The sequence below is a fragment of the Crinia signifera genome, chromosome 7 (genome assembly GCF_055691185.1).
Source record: "Crinia signifera chromosome 7, ASM5569118v1, whole genome shotgun sequence".
NCBI lineage: Eukaryota > Metazoa > Chordata > Amphibia > Anura > Myobatrachidae > Crinia > Crinia signifera.
This window is the reverse complement of record NC_139223.1, coordinates 107,194,281-107,210,144: the sequence shown is the minus strand read 5'-3', so window position 1 is coordinate 107,210,144 and position 15,864 is coordinate 107,194,281. Positions and strand designations below refer to the sequence as shown.

At 39.2% G+C, this 15,864-nt stretch overlaps 28 non-coding genes and 6 pseudogenes across 28 annotated transcripts; all 34 read left to right on the top strand.

Annotated features, from left to right (window-relative positions):
• The first annotated feature begins 222 nt into the window (after positions 1-222).
• On the top strand, positions 223-341 carry LOC146022609 (5S ribosomal RNA). The gene has a single exon (XR_014452057.1). It is a non-coding gene; the product is annotated as a 5S ribosomal RNA (ribosomal RNA).
• A 344-nt stretch (positions 342-685) lies between these two features.
• LOC146022379 (5S ribosomal RNA) lies at positions 686-804 on the top strand. The gene has a single exon (XR_014451837.1). It is a non-coding gene; the product is annotated as a 5S ribosomal RNA (ribosomal RNA).
• Positions 805-1,150: 346 nt separating this feature from the next.
• On the top strand, positions 1,151-1,269 carry LOC146022050 (5S ribosomal RNA). Its single transcript, XR_014451518.1, has one exon. It is a non-coding gene; the product is annotated as a 5S ribosomal RNA (ribosomal RNA).
• A 345-nt stretch (positions 1,270-1,614) lies between these two features.
• LOC146023142 (5S ribosomal RNA) lies at positions 1,615-1,733 on the top strand. The gene has a single exon (XR_014452569.1). It is a non-coding gene; the product is annotated as a 5S ribosomal RNA (ribosomal RNA).
• Positions 1,734-2,077: 344 nt separating this feature from the next.
• On the top strand, positions 2,078-2,196 carry LOC146024351 (5S ribosomal RNA). Its single transcript, XR_014453735.1, has one exon. It is a non-coding gene; the product is annotated as a 5S ribosomal RNA (ribosomal RNA).
• Positions 2,197-2,541: 345 nt separating this feature from the next.
• Positions 2,542-2,660, top strand: LOC146024018 (5S ribosomal RNA). Its single transcript, XR_014453415.1, has one exon. It is a non-coding gene; the product is annotated as a 5S ribosomal RNA (ribosomal RNA).
• Positions 2,661-3,004: 344 nt separating this feature from the next.
• On the top strand, positions 3,005-3,123 carry LOC146024323 (5S ribosomal RNA). The gene has a single exon (XR_014453708.1). It is a non-coding gene; the product is annotated as a 5S ribosomal RNA (ribosomal RNA).
• Positions 3,124-3,469: 346 nt separating this feature from the next.
• Positions 3,470-3,588, top strand: LOC146024061 (5S ribosomal RNA). The gene has a single exon (XR_014453457.1). It is a non-coding gene; the product is annotated as a 5S ribosomal RNA (ribosomal RNA).
• Positions 3,589-3,933: 345 nt separating this feature from the next.
• LOC146024867 (5S ribosomal RNA) lies at positions 3,934-4,052 on the top strand (annotated as a pseudogene).
• A 344-nt stretch (positions 4,053-4,396) lies between these two features.
• On the top strand, positions 4,397-4,515 carry LOC146022378 (5S ribosomal RNA). The gene has a single exon (XR_014451836.1). It is a non-coding gene; the product is annotated as a 5S ribosomal RNA (ribosomal RNA).
• A 345-nt stretch (positions 4,516-4,860) lies between these two features.
• Positions 4,861-4,979, top strand: LOC146024005 (5S ribosomal RNA). The gene has a single exon (XR_014453403.1). It is a non-coding gene; the product is annotated as a 5S ribosomal RNA (ribosomal RNA).
• A 344-nt stretch (positions 4,980-5,323) lies between these two features.
• On the top strand, positions 5,324-5,442 carry LOC146024322 (5S ribosomal RNA). Its single transcript, XR_014453707.1, has one exon. It is a non-coding gene; the product is annotated as a 5S ribosomal RNA (ribosomal RNA).
• A 346-nt stretch (positions 5,443-5,788) lies between these two features.
• LOC146024060 (5S ribosomal RNA) lies at positions 5,789-5,907 on the top strand. Its single transcript, XR_014453456.1, has one exon. It is a non-coding gene; the product is annotated as a 5S ribosomal RNA (ribosomal RNA).
• Positions 5,908-6,252: 345 nt separating this feature from the next.
• On the top strand, positions 6,253-6,371 carry LOC146024866 (5S ribosomal RNA; annotated as a pseudogene).
• Positions 6,372-6,715: 344 nt separating this feature from the next.
• LOC146022377 (5S ribosomal RNA) lies at positions 6,716-6,834 on the top strand. The gene has a single exon (XR_014451835.1). It is a non-coding gene; the product is annotated as a 5S ribosomal RNA (ribosomal RNA).
• Positions 6,835-7,178: 344 nt separating this feature from the next.
• On the top strand, positions 7,179-7,297 carry LOC146022376 (5S ribosomal RNA). Its single transcript, XR_014451834.1, has one exon. It is a non-coding gene; the product is annotated as a 5S ribosomal RNA (ribosomal RNA).
• Positions 7,298-7,643: 346 nt separating this feature from the next.
• On the top strand, positions 7,644-7,762 carry LOC146022375 (5S ribosomal RNA). Its single transcript, XR_014451833.1, has one exon. It is a non-coding gene; the product is annotated as a 5S ribosomal RNA (ribosomal RNA).
• Positions 7,763-8,107: 345 nt separating this feature from the next.
• Positions 8,108-8,226, top strand: LOC146022935 (5S ribosomal RNA). Its single transcript, XR_014452370.1, has one exon. It is a non-coding gene; the product is annotated as a 5S ribosomal RNA (ribosomal RNA).
• A 344-nt stretch (positions 8,227-8,570) lies between these two features.
• On the top strand, positions 8,571-8,689 carry LOC146022743 (5S ribosomal RNA). Its single transcript, XR_014452186.1, has one exon. It is a non-coding gene; the product is annotated as a 5S ribosomal RNA (ribosomal RNA).
• A 346-nt stretch (positions 8,690-9,035) lies between these two features.
• LOC146022049 (5S ribosomal RNA) lies at positions 9,036-9,154 on the top strand. Its single transcript, XR_014451517.1, has one exon. It is a non-coding gene; the product is annotated as a 5S ribosomal RNA (ribosomal RNA).
• A 345-nt stretch (positions 9,155-9,499) lies between these two features.
• Positions 9,500-9,619, top strand: LOC146024843 (5S ribosomal RNA; annotated as a pseudogene).
• Positions 9,620-9,963: 344 nt separating this feature from the next.
• On the top strand, positions 9,964-10,072 carry LOC146025194 (5S ribosomal RNA; annotated as a pseudogene).
• A 345-nt stretch (positions 10,073-10,417) lies between these two features.
• On the top strand, positions 10,418-10,536 carry LOC146025586 (5S ribosomal RNA). The gene has a single exon (XR_014454244.1). It is a non-coding gene; the product is annotated as a 5S ribosomal RNA (ribosomal RNA).
• Positions 10,537-10,880: 344 nt separating this feature from the next.
• On the top strand, positions 10,881-10,999 carry LOC146024321 (5S ribosomal RNA). The gene has a single exon (XR_014453706.1). It is a non-coding gene; the product is annotated as a 5S ribosomal RNA (ribosomal RNA).
• A 346-nt stretch (positions 11,000-11,345) lies between these two features.
• On the top strand, positions 11,346-11,464 carry LOC146023201 (5S ribosomal RNA). Its single transcript, XR_014452626.1, has one exon. It is a non-coding gene; the product is annotated as a 5S ribosomal RNA (ribosomal RNA).
• Positions 11,465-11,809: 345 nt separating this feature from the next.
• On the top strand, positions 11,810-11,928 carry LOC146021588 (5S ribosomal RNA). Its single transcript, XR_014451068.1, has one exon. It is a non-coding gene; the product is annotated as a 5S ribosomal RNA (ribosomal RNA).
• A 344-nt stretch (positions 11,929-12,272) lies between these two features.
• On the top strand, positions 12,273-12,391 carry LOC146024849 (5S ribosomal RNA; annotated as a pseudogene).
• A 344-nt stretch (positions 12,392-12,735) lies between these two features.
• LOC146022988 (5S ribosomal RNA) lies at positions 12,736-12,854 on the top strand. The gene has a single exon (XR_014452421.1). It is a non-coding gene; the product is annotated as a 5S ribosomal RNA (ribosomal RNA).
• A 346-nt stretch (positions 12,855-13,200) lies between these two features.
• On the top strand, positions 13,201-13,319 carry LOC146023046 (5S ribosomal RNA). The gene has a single exon (XR_014452477.1). It is a non-coding gene; the product is annotated as a 5S ribosomal RNA (ribosomal RNA).
• Positions 13,320-13,664: 345 nt separating this feature from the next.
• LOC146021681 (5S ribosomal RNA) lies at positions 13,665-13,783 on the top strand. Its single transcript, XR_014451158.1, has one exon. It is a non-coding gene; the product is annotated as a 5S ribosomal RNA (ribosomal RNA).
• A 344-nt stretch (positions 13,784-14,127) lies between these two features.
• LOC146024654 (5S ribosomal RNA) lies at positions 14,128-14,246 on the top strand (annotated as a pseudogene).
• Positions 14,247-14,592: 346 nt separating this feature from the next.
• Positions 14,593-14,711, top strand: LOC146022048 (5S ribosomal RNA). The gene has a single exon (XR_014451516.1). It is a non-coding gene; the product is annotated as a 5S ribosomal RNA (ribosomal RNA).
• Positions 14,712-15,056: 345 nt separating this feature from the next.
• LOC146023818 (5S ribosomal RNA) lies at positions 15,057-15,175 on the top strand. The gene has a single exon (XR_014453221.1). It is a non-coding gene; the product is annotated as a 5S ribosomal RNA (ribosomal RNA).
• Positions 15,176-15,519: 344 nt separating this feature from the next.
• Positions 15,520-15,638, top strand: LOC146024023 (5S ribosomal RNA). Its single transcript, XR_014453420.1, has one exon. It is a non-coding gene; the product is annotated as a 5S ribosomal RNA (ribosomal RNA).
• Positions 15,639-15,864: the final 226 nt, after the last annotated feature.

Here is a 15,864-nt window from a genome sequence, read left to right as displayed (position 1 = left end):
GTACCACACTGTTTAGGCCCAATTCCAACTGCTTTTGGCAGCTAAACAGTGTTGAGCCTCTTTAGTAGTTTAATTTAAGATCCCCTGCTAATATCATGTCCTGTATGTCTTTTTACATTGCCAACACATGATTTTTTTCAGTAAGCAAAAACAGTTACGAAACTTTTTTATTAGCTTACCTGGTGATAGAAGTAGAAGAGGGCAAAAAAGTGCCTGTATCTCACCTACAGCCATACCACATTGGATATGCCCAATCTTGTCTGATCTTGGAAGCTAAGCAGTGTTGGGCCTGGTTAGTACTTGGGTGGGAGACCACATGGGAACACCAGGTGCTGTAGGTTTTTTCACATTACTGGCAAATTGTTTTTATTCTCTAGCTATTTAAATTGGAAACTTTTTCTTTTTATTGCCTGTAGAGACATTTGTAAGAGGTCAAACAGACACAATAGCCATCACCTAAAGACTTACCACACTGTTTAGGCCCAATTCCAACTGCTTTTGGCAGCTAAACAGTGTTGAGCCTCTTTAGTAGTTTCATTTAAGATCCCCTGCTAATATCATGTCCTGTAGGTCTTTTTACATTACCAACACATGATTTTTTTCAGTAAGCAAAAACAGTTAGGAAGCTTTTTTATTAGCTTACCTGGTGATAGAAGAGAAGAGGGCAAAAAAGAGCATGTATCTCACCTACAGCCATACCACATTGGATAGGCCCAATCTCGTCTGATCTTGGAAGCTAAGCAGTGTTGGGCCTGGTTAGTACTTGGGTGGGAGACCACATGGGAACACCTGGTGCTGTAGGTTTTTTCACATTACTGGCAAATTGTTTTTATTCTCTAGCTATTTAAATTGGAAACTTTTTCTTTTTATTGCCAGTACAGACATTTGGAAGAGGTCAAACAAACACAATAGCCATCACCTAAAGACTTACCACACTATTTAGGCCCAATTCCAACTGCTTTTGGCAGCTAAACAGTGTATGAGCCTCTTTAGTAGTTTCATTTAAGATCCCCTGCTAATATCATGTCCTGTAGGTCTTTTTACATTACCAAAACATGATTTTTTTCATTAAGCCAAAACAGTTAGGAAACTTTTTTATTAGCTTACCTGGTAATAGAAGTAGAAGAGGGCAAAAAAGTGCATGTATCTCACCTACAGCCATACCACATTGGATAGGCCCAATCTCGTCTGATCTTGGAAGCTAAGCAGTGTTGGGCCTGGTTAGTACTTGGGTGGGAGACCACATGGGAACACCAGGTGCTGTAGGTTTTTTCACATTACTGGCAAATAGTTTTTATTCTCTATCTATTTAAATTGGAAACTTTTTCTTTTTATTGCCAGCACAGACATTTAGAAGAGGTCAAACATACACAATAGCCATCCCCTAAAGACTTACCACACTGTTTAGGCCGAATTCCAACTGCTTTTGGCAGCTAAACAGTGTTGAGCCTCTTTAGTAGTTTAATTTAAGATCCCCTGCTAATATCATGTCCTGTAGGTCTTTTTACATTGCCAACACATGATTTTTTTCAGTAAGCAAAAACAGTTACGAAACTTTTTTATTAGCTTACCTGGTGATAGAAGTAGAAGAGGGCAAAAAAGTGCCTGTATCTCACCTACAGCAATACCACATTGGATAGGCCCAATCTCGTCTGATCTTGGAAGCTAAGCAGTGTTGGGCCTGGTTAGTACTTGGGTGGGAGACCACATGGGAACACCAGGTGCTGTAGGTTTTTTCACATTACTGGCAAATTGTTTTTATTCTCTAGCTATTTAAATTGGAAACTTTTTCTTTTTATTGCCTGTAGAGACATTTGTAAGAGGTCAAACAGACACAATAGCCATCACCTAAAGACTTACCACACTGTTTAGGCCCAATTCCAACTGCTTTTGGCAGCTAAACAGTGTTGAGCCTCTTTAGTAGTTTAATTTAAGATCCCCTGCTAATATCATGTCCTGTAGGTCTTTTTACATTACCAACACATGATTTTTTTCAGTAAGCAAAAACAGTTAGGAAGCTTTTTTATTAGCTTACCTGGTGATAGAAGAGAAGAGGGCAAAAAAGAGCATGTATCTCACCTACAGCCAAACCACATTGGATAGGCCCAATCTCGTCTGATCTTGGAAGCTAAGCAGTGTTGGTCCTGGTTAGTACTTGGGTGGGAGACCACATGGGAACACCTGGTGCTGTAGGTTTTTTCACATTACTGGCAAATTGTTTTTATTCTCTAGCTATTTAAATTGGAAACTTTTTCTTTTTATTGCCTGTAGAGACATTTGTAAGAGGTCAAACAGACACAATAGCCATCACCTAAAGACTTACCACACTGTTTAGGCCCAATTCCAACTGCTTTTGGCAGCTAAACAGTGTTGAGCCTCTTTAGTAGTTTAATTTAAGATCCCCTGCTAATATCATGTCCTGTAGGTCTTTTTACATTGCCAACACATGATTTTTTTCAGTAAGCAAAAACAGTTACGAAACTTTTTTATTAGCTTACCTGGTGATAGAAGTAGAAGAGGGCAAAAAAGTGCCGGTATCGCACCTACAGCCATACCACATTGGATATGCCCAATCTCGTCTGATCTTGGAAGCTAAGCAGTGTTGGGCCTGGTTAGTACTTGGGTGGGAGACCACATGGGAACACCAGGTGCTGTAGGTTTTTTCACATTACTGGCAAATTGTTTTTATTCTCTAGCTATTTAAATTGGAAACTTTTTCTTTTTATTGCCTGTAGAGACATTTGTAAGAGGTCAAACAGACACAATAGCCATCACCTAAAGACTTACCACACTGTTTAGGCCCAATTCCAACTGCTTTTGGCAGCTAAACAGTGTTGAGCCTCTTTAGTAGTTTAATTTAAGATCCCCTGCTAATATCATGTCCTGTAGGTCTTTTTACATTACCAACACATGATTTTTTTCAGTAAGCAAAAACAGTTAGGAAGCTTTTTTATTAGCTTACCTGGTGATAGAAGAGAAGAGGGCAAAAATGAGCATGTATCTCACCTACAGCCATACCACATTGGATAGGCCTAATCTCGTCTGATCTTGGAAGCTAAGCAGTGTTGGGCCTAGTTAGTACTTGGGTGGGAGACCACATGGGAACACCTGGTGCTGTAGGTTTTTTCACATTACTGGCAAATTGTTTTTATTCTCTAGCTATTTAAATTGGAAACTTTTTCTTTTTATTGCCAGTACAGACATTTGGAAGAGGTCAAACAGACACAATAGCCATCACCTAAAGACTTACCACACTGTTTAGGCCCAATTCCAACTGCTTTTGGCAGCTAAACAGTTTATGAGCCTCTTTAGTAGTTTCATTTAAGATCCCCTGCTAATATCATGTCCTGTAGGTCTTTTTACATTACCAAAACATGATTTTTTTCATTAAGCCAAAACAGTTAGGAAACTTTTTTATTAGCTTACCTGGTGATAGAAGTAGAAGAGGGCAAAAAAGTGCGTGTAAGTCACCTACAGCCATACCACATTGGATAGGCCCAATCTCGTCTGATCTTGGCAGCTAAGCAGTGTTGGGCCTGGTTAGTACTTGGGTGGGAGACCACATGGGAACACCAGGTGCTGCAGGTTTTTTCACATTACTGGCAAATTGTTTTTATTCTCTATCTATTTAAATTGGAAACTTTTTCTTTTTATTGCCAGCACAGACATTTAGAAGAGGTCAAACATACACAATAGCCATCACCTAAAGACTTACCACACTGTTTAGGCCCAATTCCAACTGCTTTTGGCAGTTAAACAGTGTTGAGCCTCTTTAGTAGTTTAATTTAAGATCCCCTGCTAATATCATGTCCTGTAGGTCTTTTTACATTGCCAACACATGATTTTTTTCAGTAAGCAAAAACAGTTATGAAGCTTTTTTATTAGCTTACCTGGTGATAGAAGTAGAAGAGGGCAAAAAAGTGCCTGTACCTCACCTACAGCCATACCACATTGGATATGCCCAATCTCGTCTGATCTTGGAAGCTAAGCAGTGTTGGGCAGGGTTAGTAATTGGGTAGGAGACCACATGGGAACACCAGGTGCTGTAGGTTTTTTCACATTACTGGCAAATTGTTTTTATTCTCTAGCTATTTAAATTGGAAACTTTTTCTTTTTATTGCCTGTAGAGACATTTGTAAGAGGTCAAACAGACACAATAGCCATCACCTAAAGACTTACCACACTGTTTAGGCCCAATTCCAACTGCTTTTGGCAGCTAAACAGTGTTGAGCCTCTTTAGTAGTTTAATTTAAGATCCCCTGCTAATATCATGTCCTGTAGGTCTTTTTACATTACCAACAAATGATTTTTTTCAGTAAGCAAAAACAGTTAGGAAGCTTTTTTATTAGCTTACCTGGTGATAGAAGAGAAGAGGGCAAAAAAGAGCATGTATCTCACCTACAGCCATACCACATTGGATAGGCCCAATCTCGTCTGATCTTGGAAGCTAAGCAGTGTTGGGCCTGGTTAGTACTTGGGTGGGAGACCACATGGGAACACCTGGTGCTGTAGGTTTTTTCACATTACTGGCAAATTGTTTTTATTCTCTAGCTATTTAAATTGGAAACTTTTTCTTTTTATTGCCTGTAGAGACATTTGTAAGAGGTCAAACAGACACAATAGCCATCACCTAAAGACTTACCACACTGTTTAGGCCCAATTCCAACTGCTTTTGGCAGCTAAACAGTGTTGAGCCTCTTTAGTAGTTTAATTTAAGATCCCCTGCTAATATCATGTCCTGTAGGTCTTTTTACATTGCCAACACATGATTTTTTTCAGTAAGCAAAAACAGTTACGAAACTTTTTTATTAGCTTACCTGGTGATAGAAGTAGAAGAGGGCAAAAAAGTGCCAGTATCGCACCTACAGCCATACCACATTGGATATGCCCAATCTCGTCTGATCTTGGAAGCTAAGCAGTGTTGGGCCTGGTTAGTACTTGGGTGGGAGACCACATGGGAACACCAGGTGCTGTAGGTTTTTTCACATTACTGGCAAATTGTTTTTATTCTCTAGCTATTTAAATTGGAAACTTTTTCTTTTTATTGCCTGTAGAGACATTTGTAAGAGGTCAAACAGACACAATAGCCATCACCTAAAGACTTACCACACTGTTTAGGCCCAATTCCAACTGCTTTTGGCAGCTAAACAGTGTTGAGCCTCTTTAGTAGTTTAATTTAAGATCCCCTGCTAATATCATGTCCTGTAGGTCTTTTTACATTACCAACACATGATTTTTTTCAGTAAGCAAAAACAGTTAGGAAGCTTTTTTATTAGCTTACCTGGTGATAGAAGAGAAGAGGGCAAAAATGAGCATGTATCTCACCTACAGCCATACCACATTGGATAGGCCTAATCTCGTCTGATCTTGGAAGCTAAGCAGTGTTGGGCCTAGTTAGTACTTGGGTGGGAGACCACATGGGAACACCTGGTGCTGTAGGTTTTTTCACATTACTGGCAAATTGTTTTTATTCTCTAGCTATTTAAATTGGAAACTTTTTCTTTTTATTGCCAGTACAGACATTTGGAAGAGGTCAAACAGACACAATAGCCATCACCTAAAGACTTACCACACTGTTTAGGCCCAATTCCAACTGCTTTTGGCAGCTAAACAGTTTATGAGCCTCTTTAGTAGTTTCATTTAAGATCCCCTGCTAATATCATGTCCTGTAGGTCTTTTTACATTACCAAAACATGATTTTTTTCATTAAGCCAAAACAGTTAGGAAACTTTTTTATTAGCTTACCTGGTGATAGAAGTAGAAGAGGGCAAAAAAGTGCGTGTAAGTCACCTACAGCCATACCACATTGGATAGGCCCAATCTCGTCTGATCTTGGCAGCTAAGCAGTGTTGGGCCTGGTTAGTACTTGGGTGGGAGACCACATGGGAACACCAGGTGCTGCAGGTTTTTTCACATTACTGGCAAATTGTTTTTATTCTCTATCTATTTAAATTGGAAACTTTTTCTTTTTATTGCCAGCACAGACATTTAGAAGAGGTCAAACATACACAATAGCCATCACCTAAAGACTTACCACACTGTTTAGGCCCAATTCCAACTGCTTTTGGCAGTTAAACAGTGTTGAGCCTCTTTAGTAGTTTAATTTAAGATCCCCTGCTAATATCATGTCCTGTAGGTCTTTTTACATTGCCAACACATGATTTTTTTCAGTAAGCAAAAACAGTTATGAAGCTTTTTTATTAGCTTACCTGGTGATAGAAGTAGAAGAGGGCAAAAAAGTGCCTGTACCTCACCTACAGCCATACCACATTGGATATGCCCAATCTCGTCTGATCTTGGAAGCTAAGCAGTGTTGGGCAGGGTTAGTAATTGGGTAGGAGACCACATGGGAACACCAGGTGCTGTAGGTTTTTTCACATTACTGGCAAATTGTTTTTATTCTCTAGCTATTTAAATTGGAAACTTTTTCTTTTTATTGCCTGTAGAGACATTTGTAAGAGGTCAAACAGACACAATAGCCATCACCTAAAGACTTACCACACTGTTTAGGCCCAATTCCAACTGCTTTTGGCAGCTAAACAGTGTTGAGCCTCTTTAGTAGTTTAATTTAAGATCCCCTGCTAATATCATGTCCTGTAGGTCTTTTTACATTACCAACAAATGATTTTTTTCAGTAAGCAAAAACAGTTAGGAAGCTTTTTTATTAGCTTACCTGGTGATAGAAGAGAAGAGGGCAAAAAAGAGCATGTATCTCACCTACAGCCATACCACATTGGATAGGCCCAATCTCGTCTGATCTTGGAAGCTAAGCAGTGTTGGGCCTGGTTAGTACTTGGGTGGGAGACCACATGGGAACACCTGGTGCTGTAGGTTTTTTCACATTACTGGCAAATTGTTTTTATTCTCTAGCTATTTAAATTGGAAACTTTTTCTTTTTATTGCCTGTAGAGACATTTGTAAGAGGTCAAACAGACACAATAGCCATCACCTAAAGACTTACCACACTGTTTAGGCCCAATTCCAACTGCTTTTGGCAGCTAAACAGTGTTGAGCCTCTTTAGTAGTTTCATTTAAGATCCCCTTCTAATATCATGTCCTGTAGGTCTTTTTACATTACCAACACATGATTTTTTTCAGTAAGCAAAAACAGTTAGGAAGCTTTTTTATTAGCTTACCTGGTGATAGAAGAGAAGAGGGCAAAAAAGAGCATGTATCTCACCTACAGCCATACCACATTGGATAGGCCCAATCTCGTCTGATCTTGGAAGCTAAGCAGTGTTGGGCCTGGTTAGTACTTGGGTGGGAGACCACATGGGAACACCTGGTGCTGTAGGTTTTTTCACATTACTGGCAAATTGTTTTTATTCTCTAGCTATTTAAATTGGAAACTTTTTCTTTTTATTGCCAGTACAGACATTTGGAAGAGGTCAAACAAACACAATAGCCATCACCTAAAGACTTACCACACTATTTAGGCCCAATTCCAACTGCTTTTGGCAGCTAAACAGTGTATGAGCCTCTTTAGTAGTTTCATTTAAGATCCCCTGCTAATATCATGTCCTGTAGGTCTTTTTACATTACGAAAACATGATTTTTTTCATTAAGCCAAAACAGTTAGGAAACTTTTTTATTAGCTTACCTGGTAATAGAAGTAGAAGAGGGCAAAAAAGTGCATGTATCTCACCTACAGCCATACCACATTGGATAGGCCCAATCTCGTCTGATCTTGGAAGCTAAGCAGTGTTGGGCCTGGTTAGTACTTGGGTGGGAGACCACATGGGAACACCTGGTGCTGTAGGTTTTTTCACATTACTGGCAAATTGTTTTTATTCTCTATCTATTTAAATTGGAAACTTTTTCTTTTTATTGCCAGCACAGACATTTAGAAGAGGTTAAACATACACAATAGCCATCCCCTAAAGACTTACCACACTGTTTAGGCCCAATTCCAACTGCTTTTGGCAGCTAAACAGTGTTGAGCCTCTTTAGTAGTTTAATTTAAGATCCCCTGCTAATATCATGTCCTGTAGGTCTTTTTACATTGCCAACACATGATTTTTTTCAGTAAGCAAAAACAGTTACGAAACTTTTTTATTAGCTTACCTGGTGATAGAAGTAGAAGAGTGCAAAAAAGTGCCTGTATCTCACCTACAGCAATACCACATTGGATATGCCCAATCTCGTCTGATCTTGGAAGCTAAGCAGTGTTGGGCCTGGTTAGTACTTGGGTGGGAGGCCACATGGGAACACCAGGTGCTGTAGGTTTTTTCACATTACTGGCAAATTGTTTTTATTCTCTAGCTATTTAAATTGGAAACTTTTTCTTTTTATTGCCTGTAGAGACATTTGTAAGAGGTCAAACAGACACAATAGCCATCACCTAAAGACTTACCACACTGTTTAGGCCCAATTCCAACTGCTTTTGGCAGCTAAACAGTGTTGAGCCTCTTTAGTAGTTTAATTTAAGATCCCCTGCTAATATCATGTCCTGTAGGTCTTTTTACATTACCAACACATGATTTTTTTCAGTAAGCAAAAACAGTTAGGAAGCTTTTTTATTAGCTTACCTGGTGATAGAAGAGAAGAGGGCAAAAAAGAGCATGTATCTCACCTACAGCCATACCACATTGGATAGGCCCAATCTCGTCTGATCTTGGAAGCTAAGCAGTGTTGGGCCTGGTTAGTACTTGGTTGGGAGACCACATGGGAACACCTGGTGCTGTAGGTTTTTTCACATTACTGGCAAATTGTTTTTATTCTCTAGCTATTTAAATTGGAAACTTTTTCTTTTTATTGCCAGTACAGACATTTGGAAGAGGTCAAACAAACACAATAGCCATCACCTAAAGACTTACCACACTATTTAGGCCCAATTCCAACTGCTTTTGGCAGCTAAACAGTGTATGAGCCTCTTTAGTAGTTTCATTTAAGATCCCCTGCTAATATCATGTCCTGTAGGTCTTTTTACATTACGAAAACATGATTTTTTTCATTAAGCCAAAACAGTTAGGAAACTTTTTTATTAGCTTACCTGGTAATAGAAGTAGAAGAGGGCAAAAAAGTGCATGTATCTCACCTACAGCCATACCACATTGGATAGGCCCAATCTCGTCTGATCTTGGAAGCTAAGCAGTGTTGGGCCTGGTTAGTACTTGGGTGGGAGACCACATGGGAACACCAGGTGCTGTAGGTTTTTTCACATTACTGGCAAATTGTTTTTATTCTCTATCTATTTAAATTGGAAACTTTTTCTTTTTATTGCCAGCACAGACATTTAGAAGAGGTTAAACATACACAATAGCCATCCCCTAAAGACTTACCACACTGTTTAGGCCCAATTCCAACTGCTTTTGGCAGCTAAACAGTGTTGAGCCTCTTTAGTAGTTTAATTTAAGATCCCCTGCTAATATCATGTCCTGTAGGTCTTTTTACATTGCCAACACATGATTTTTTTCAGTAAGCAAAAACAGTTACGAAACTTTTTTATTAGCTTACCTGGTGATAGAAGTAGAAGAGTGCAAAAAAGTGCCTGGATCTCACCTACAGCAATACCACATTGGATATGCCCAATCTCGTCTGATCTTGGAAGCAAAGCAGTGTTGGGCCTGGTTAGTACTTGGGGTGGGAGGCCACATGGGAACACCAGGTGCTGTAGGTTTTTTCACATTACTGGCAAATTGTTTTTATTCTCTAGCTATTTAAATTGGAAACTTTTTCTTTTTATTGCCTGTAGAGACATTTGTAAGAGGTCAAACAGACACAATAGCCATCACCTAAAGACTTACCACACTGTTTAGGCCCAATTCCAACTGCTTTTGGCAGCTAAACAGTGTTGAGCCTCTTTAGTAGTTTCATTTAAGATCCCCTGCTAATATCATGTCCTGTAGGTCTTTTTACATTACCAACACATGATTTTTTTCAGTAAGCAAAAACAGTTAGGAAGCTTTTTTATTAGCTTACCTGGTGATAGAAGAGAAGAGGGCAAAAAAGAGCATGTATCTCACCTACAGCCATACCACATTGGATAGGCCTGATCTTGGAAGCTAAGCAGTGTTGGGCCTGGTTAGTACTTTGGTGGGAGACCACATGGGAACACCAGGTGCTGTAGGTTTTTTCACATTACTGGCAAATTTTTTTTATTCTCTATCTATTTAAATTGGAAACTTTTTCTTTTTATTGCCAGCACAGACATTTAGAAGAGGTCAAACATACACAATAGCCATCACCTAAAGACTTACCACACTGTTTAGGCCCAATTCCAACTGCTTTTGGCAGCTAAACAGTGTTGAGCCTCTTTAGTAGTTTAATTTAAGATCCCCTGCTAATATCATGTCCTGTCGGTCTTTTTACATTGCCAACACATGATTTTTTTCAGTAAGCAAAAACAGTTACGAAACTTTTTTATTAGCTTACCTGGTGTTAGAAGTAGAAGAGGGCAAAAAAGTGCCGGTATTTTATCTACAGCCATACCACATTGGATATGCCCAATCTCGTCTGATCTTGGAAGCTAAGCAGTGTTGGGCCTGGTTAGTACTTGGGTGGGAGACCACATGGGAACACCAGGTGCTGTAGGTTTTTTCACATTTCTGGCAAATTGTTTTTATTCTCTAGCTATTTAAATTGGAAACTTTTTCTTTTTATTGCCTGTAGAGACATTTGTAAGAGGTCAAACAGACACAATAGCCATCACCTAAAGACTTACCACACTGTTTAGGCCCAATTCCAACTGCTTTTGGCAGCTAAACAGTGTTGAGCCTCTTTAGTAGTTTAATTTAAGATCCCCTGCTAATATCATGTCCTGTAGGTCTTTTTACATTACCAACACATGATTTTTTTCAGTAAGCAAAAACAGTTAGGAAGCTTTTTTATTAGCTTACCTGGTGATAGAAGAGAAGAGGGCAAAAATGAGCATGTATCTCACCTACAGCCATACCACATTGGATAGGCCTAATCTCGTCTGATCTTGGAAGCTAAGCAGTGTTGGGCCTAGTTAGTACTTGGGTGGGAGACCACATGGGAACACCTGGTGCTGTAGGTTTTTTCACATTACTGGCAAATTGTTTTTATTCTCTAGCTATTTAAATTGGAAACTTTTTCTTTTTATTGCCAGTACAGACATTTGGAAGAGGTCAAACAGACACAATAGCCATCACCTAAAGACTTACCACACTGTTTAGGCCCAATTCCAACTGCTTTTGGCAGCTAAACAGTGTATGAGCCTCTTTAGTAGTTTCATTTAAGATCCCCTGCTAATATCATGTCCTGTAGGTCTTTTTACATTACCAAAACATGATTTTTTTCATTAAGCCAAAACAGTTAGGAAACTTTTTTATTAGCTTACCTGGTGATAGAAGTAGAAGAGGGCAAAACAGTGCATGTATCTCACCTACAGCCATACCACTTTGGATAGGCCCAATCTCGTCTGATCTTGGAAGCTAAGCAGTGTAGGGCCTGGTTAGTACTTGGGTGGGAGACCACGTGGGAACACCAGGTGCTGTAGGTTTTTTCACATTACTGGCAAATTGTTTTTATTCTCTATCTATTTAAATTGGAAACTTTTTCTTTTTATTGCCAGCACAGACATTTAGAAGAGGTCAAACATACACAATAGCCATCACCTAAAGACTTACCACACTGTTTAGGCCCAATTCTAACTGCTTTTGGCAGCTAAACAGTGTTGAGCCTCTTTAGTAGTTTAATTTAAGATCCCCTGCTAATATAATGTCCTGTAGGTCTTTTTACATTGCCAACACATGATTTTTTTCAGTAAGCAAAAACAGTTACGAAACTTTTTTATTAGCTTACCTGGTGATAGAAGTAGAAGAGGGCAAAAAAGTGCCTGAATCTCACCTACAGCCATACCACATTGGATATGCCCAATCTCGTCTGATCTTGGAAGCTAAGCAGTGTTGGGCCTGGTTAGTACTTGGGTGGGAGACCACATGGGAACACCAGGTGCTGTAGTTTTTTTCACATTACTGGCAAATTGTTTTTATTCTCTAGCTATTTAAATTGGAAACTTTTTCTTTTTATTGCCTGTAGAGACATTTGTAAGAGGTCAAACAGACACAATAGCCATCACCTAAAGACTTACCACACTGTTTAGGCCCAATTCCAACTGCTTTTGGCAGCTAAACAGTGTTGAGCCTCTTTAGTAGTTTAATTTAAGATCCCCTGCTAATATCATGTCCTGTCGGTCTTTTTACATTACCAACACATGATTTTTTTCAGTAAGCAAAAACAGTTAGGAAGCTTTTTTATTAGCTTACCTGGTGATAGAAGGGAAGAGGGCAAAAATGAGCATGTATCTCACCTACAGCCATACCACATTGGATAGGCCAAATCTCGTCTGATCTTGGAAGCTAAGCAGTGTTGGGCCTGGTTAGTACTTGGGTGGGAGACCACATGGGAACACCAGTTGCTGTAGGTTTTTTCACATTACTGGCAAATTGTTTTTATTCTCTATCTATTTAAATTGGAAACTTTTTCTTTTTATTGCCAGCACAGACATTTAGAAGAGGTCAAACATACACAATAGCCATCACCTAAAGACTTACCACACTGTTTAGGCCCAATTCCAACTGCTTTTGGCAGCTAAACAGTGTTGAGCCTCTTTAGTAGTTTAATTTAAGATCCCCTGCTAATATCATGTCCTGTAGGTCTTTTTACATTACCAACACATGATTTTTTTCAGTAAGCAAAAACAGTTAGGAAGCTTTTTTATTAGCTTACCTGGTGATAGAAGAGAAGAGGGCAAAAAAGAGAATGTATCTCACCTACAGCCATACCACATTGGATAGGCCCAATCTCGTCTGATCTTGGAAGCTAAGCAGTGATGGGCCTGGTTAGTACTTGGGTGGGAGACCACATGGGAACACCTGGTGCTGTAGGTTTTTTCACATTACTGGCAAATTGTTTTTATTCTCTAGCTATTTAAATTGGAATCTTTTTCTTTTTATTGCCAGTACAGACATTTGGAAGAGGTCAAACAGACACAATAGCCATCACCTAAAGACTTACCACACTGTTTAGGCCCAATTCCAACTGCTTTTGGCAGCTAAACAGTGTATGAGCCTCTTTAGTAGTTTCATTTAAGATCCCCTGCTAATATCATGTCCTGTAGGTCTTTTTACATTACCAAAACATGATTTTTTTCATTAAGCCAAAACAGTTAGGAAACTTTTTTATTAGCTTACCTGGTGATAGAAGTAGAAGAGGGCAAAACAGTGCATGTATCTCACCTACAGCCATACCACATTGGATAGGCCCAATCTCGTCTGATCTTGGAAGCTAAGCAGTGTTGGGCCTGGTTAGTACTTGGGTGGGAAACCACATGGGAACACCAGGTGCTGTAGGTTTTTTCACATTACTGGCAAATTGTTTTTATTCTCTATCTATTTAAATTGGAAACTTTTTCTTTTTATTGCCAGCACAGACATTTAGAAGAGGTCAAACATACACAATAGCCATCACCTAAAGACTTACCACACTGTTTAGGCCCAATTCCAACTGCTTTTGGCAGTTAAACAGTGTTGAGCCTCTTTAGTAGTTTAATTTAAGATCCCCTGCTAATATCATGTCCTGTAGGTCTTTTTACATTGCCAACACATGATTTTTTTCAGTAAGCAAAAACAGTTACGAAACTTTTTTATTAGCTTACCTGGTGATAGAAGTAGAAGAGGGCAAAAAAGTGCCTGTACCTCACCTACAGCCATACCACATTGGATATGCCCAATCTCGTCTGATTTTGGAAGCTAAGCAGTGTTGGGCCTGGTTAGTACTAGGGTGGGAGACCACATGGGAACACCAGGTGCTGTAGGTTTTTTCACATTACTGGCAAATTGTTTTTATTCTCTAGCTATTTAAATTGGAAACTTTTTCTTTTTATTGCCTGTAGAGACATTTGTAAGAGGTCAAACATACACAATAGCCATCACCTAAAGACTTACCACACTGTTTAGGCCCAATTCCAATTGCTTTTGGCAGCTAAACAGTGTTGAGCCTCTTTAGTAATTTAATTTAAGATCCCCTGCTAATATCATGTCCTGTAGGTCTTTTTACATTACCAACACATGATTTTTTTCAGTAAGCAAAAACAGTTAGGAAGCTTTTTTATTAGCTTACCTGGTGATAGAAGAGAAGAGGGCAAAAAAGAGCATGTATCGCACCTACAGGCATACCACATTGGATAGGCCCAATCTTGTCTGATCTTGGAAGCTAAGCAGTGTTGGGCCTGGTTAGTACTTGGGTGGGAGACCACATGGGAACACCTGGTGCTGTAGGTTTTTTCACATTACTGGCAAATTGTTTTTATTCTCTAGCTATTTAAATTGGAAACTTTTTCTTTTTATTGCCAGTACAGACATTTGGAAGAGGTCAAACAGACACAATAGCCATCACCTAAAGACTTACAACACTGTTTAGGCCCAATTCCAACTGCTTTTGGCAGCTAAACAGTGTATGAGCCTCTTTAGTAGTTTCATTTAAGATCCCCTGCTAATATCATGTCCTGTAGGTCTTTTTACATTACCAAAACATGATTTTTTTCATTAAGCCAAAACAGTTAGGAAACTTTTTTATTAGCTTACCTGGTGATAGAAGTAGAAGAGGGCAAAAAAGTGCATGCATCTCACCTACAGCCATACCACATTGGATAGGCCCAATCTCGTCTGATCTTGGAAGCTAAGCAGTGTTGGGCCTGGTTAGTACTTGGGTGGGAGACCACATGGGAACACCAGGTGCTGTAGGTTTTTTCACATTACTGGCAAATTGTTTTTATTTTCTATCTATTTAAATTGGAAACTTTTTCTTTTTATTGCCAGCACAGACATTTAGAAGAGGTCAAACATACACTATAGCCATCCCCTAAAGACTTACCACACTGTTTAGGCCCAATTCCAACTGCTTTTGGCAGCTAAACAGTGTTGAGCCTCTTTAGTAGTTTAATTTAAGATCCCCTGCTAATATCATGTCCTGTATGTCTTTTTACATTGCCAACACATGATTTTTTTCAGTAAGCAAAAACAGTTACGAAACTTTTTTATTAGCTTACCTGGTGATAGAAGTAGAAGAGGGCAAAAAAGTGCCTGTATCTCACCTACAGCCATACCAAATTGGATATGCCCAATCTCGTCTGATTTTGGAAGCTAAGCAGTGTTGGGCCTGGTTAGTACTTGGGTGGGAGACCACATGGGAACACCAGGTGCTGTAGGTTTTTTCACATTACTGGCAAATTGTTTTTATTCTCTAGCTATTTAAATTGGAAACTTTTTCTTTTTATTGCCTGTAGAGACATTTGTAAGAGGTCAAACAGACACAATAGCCATCACCTAAAGACTTACCACACTGTTTAGGCCCAATTCCAACTGCTTTTGGCAGCAAAACAGTGTTGAGCCTCTTTAGTAGTTTCATTTAAGATCCCCTGCTAATATCATGTCCTGTAGGTCTTTTTACATTACCAACACATGATTTTTTTCAGTAAGCCAAAACAGTTAGGAAGCTTTTTTATTAGCTTACCTGGTGATAGAAGAGAAGAGGGCAAAAAAGAGCATGTATCTCACCTACAGCCATACTACATTGGATAGGCCCAATCTCGTCTGATCTTGGAAGCTAAGCAGTGTTGGGCCTGGTTAGTACTTGGGTGGGAGACCACATGGGAACACCTGGTACTGTAGGTTTTTTCACATTACTGGCAAATTGTTTTTATTCTATAGCTATTTAAATTGGAAACTTTTTCTTTTTATTGCCAGTACAGACATTTGGAAGAGGTCAAACAGACACAATAGCCATCACCTAAAGACTTACCACACTATTTAGGCCCAATTCCAACTGCTTTTGGCAGCTAAACAGTGTATGAGCCTCTTTAGTAGTTTCATTTAAGATCCCCTGCTAATATCATGTCCT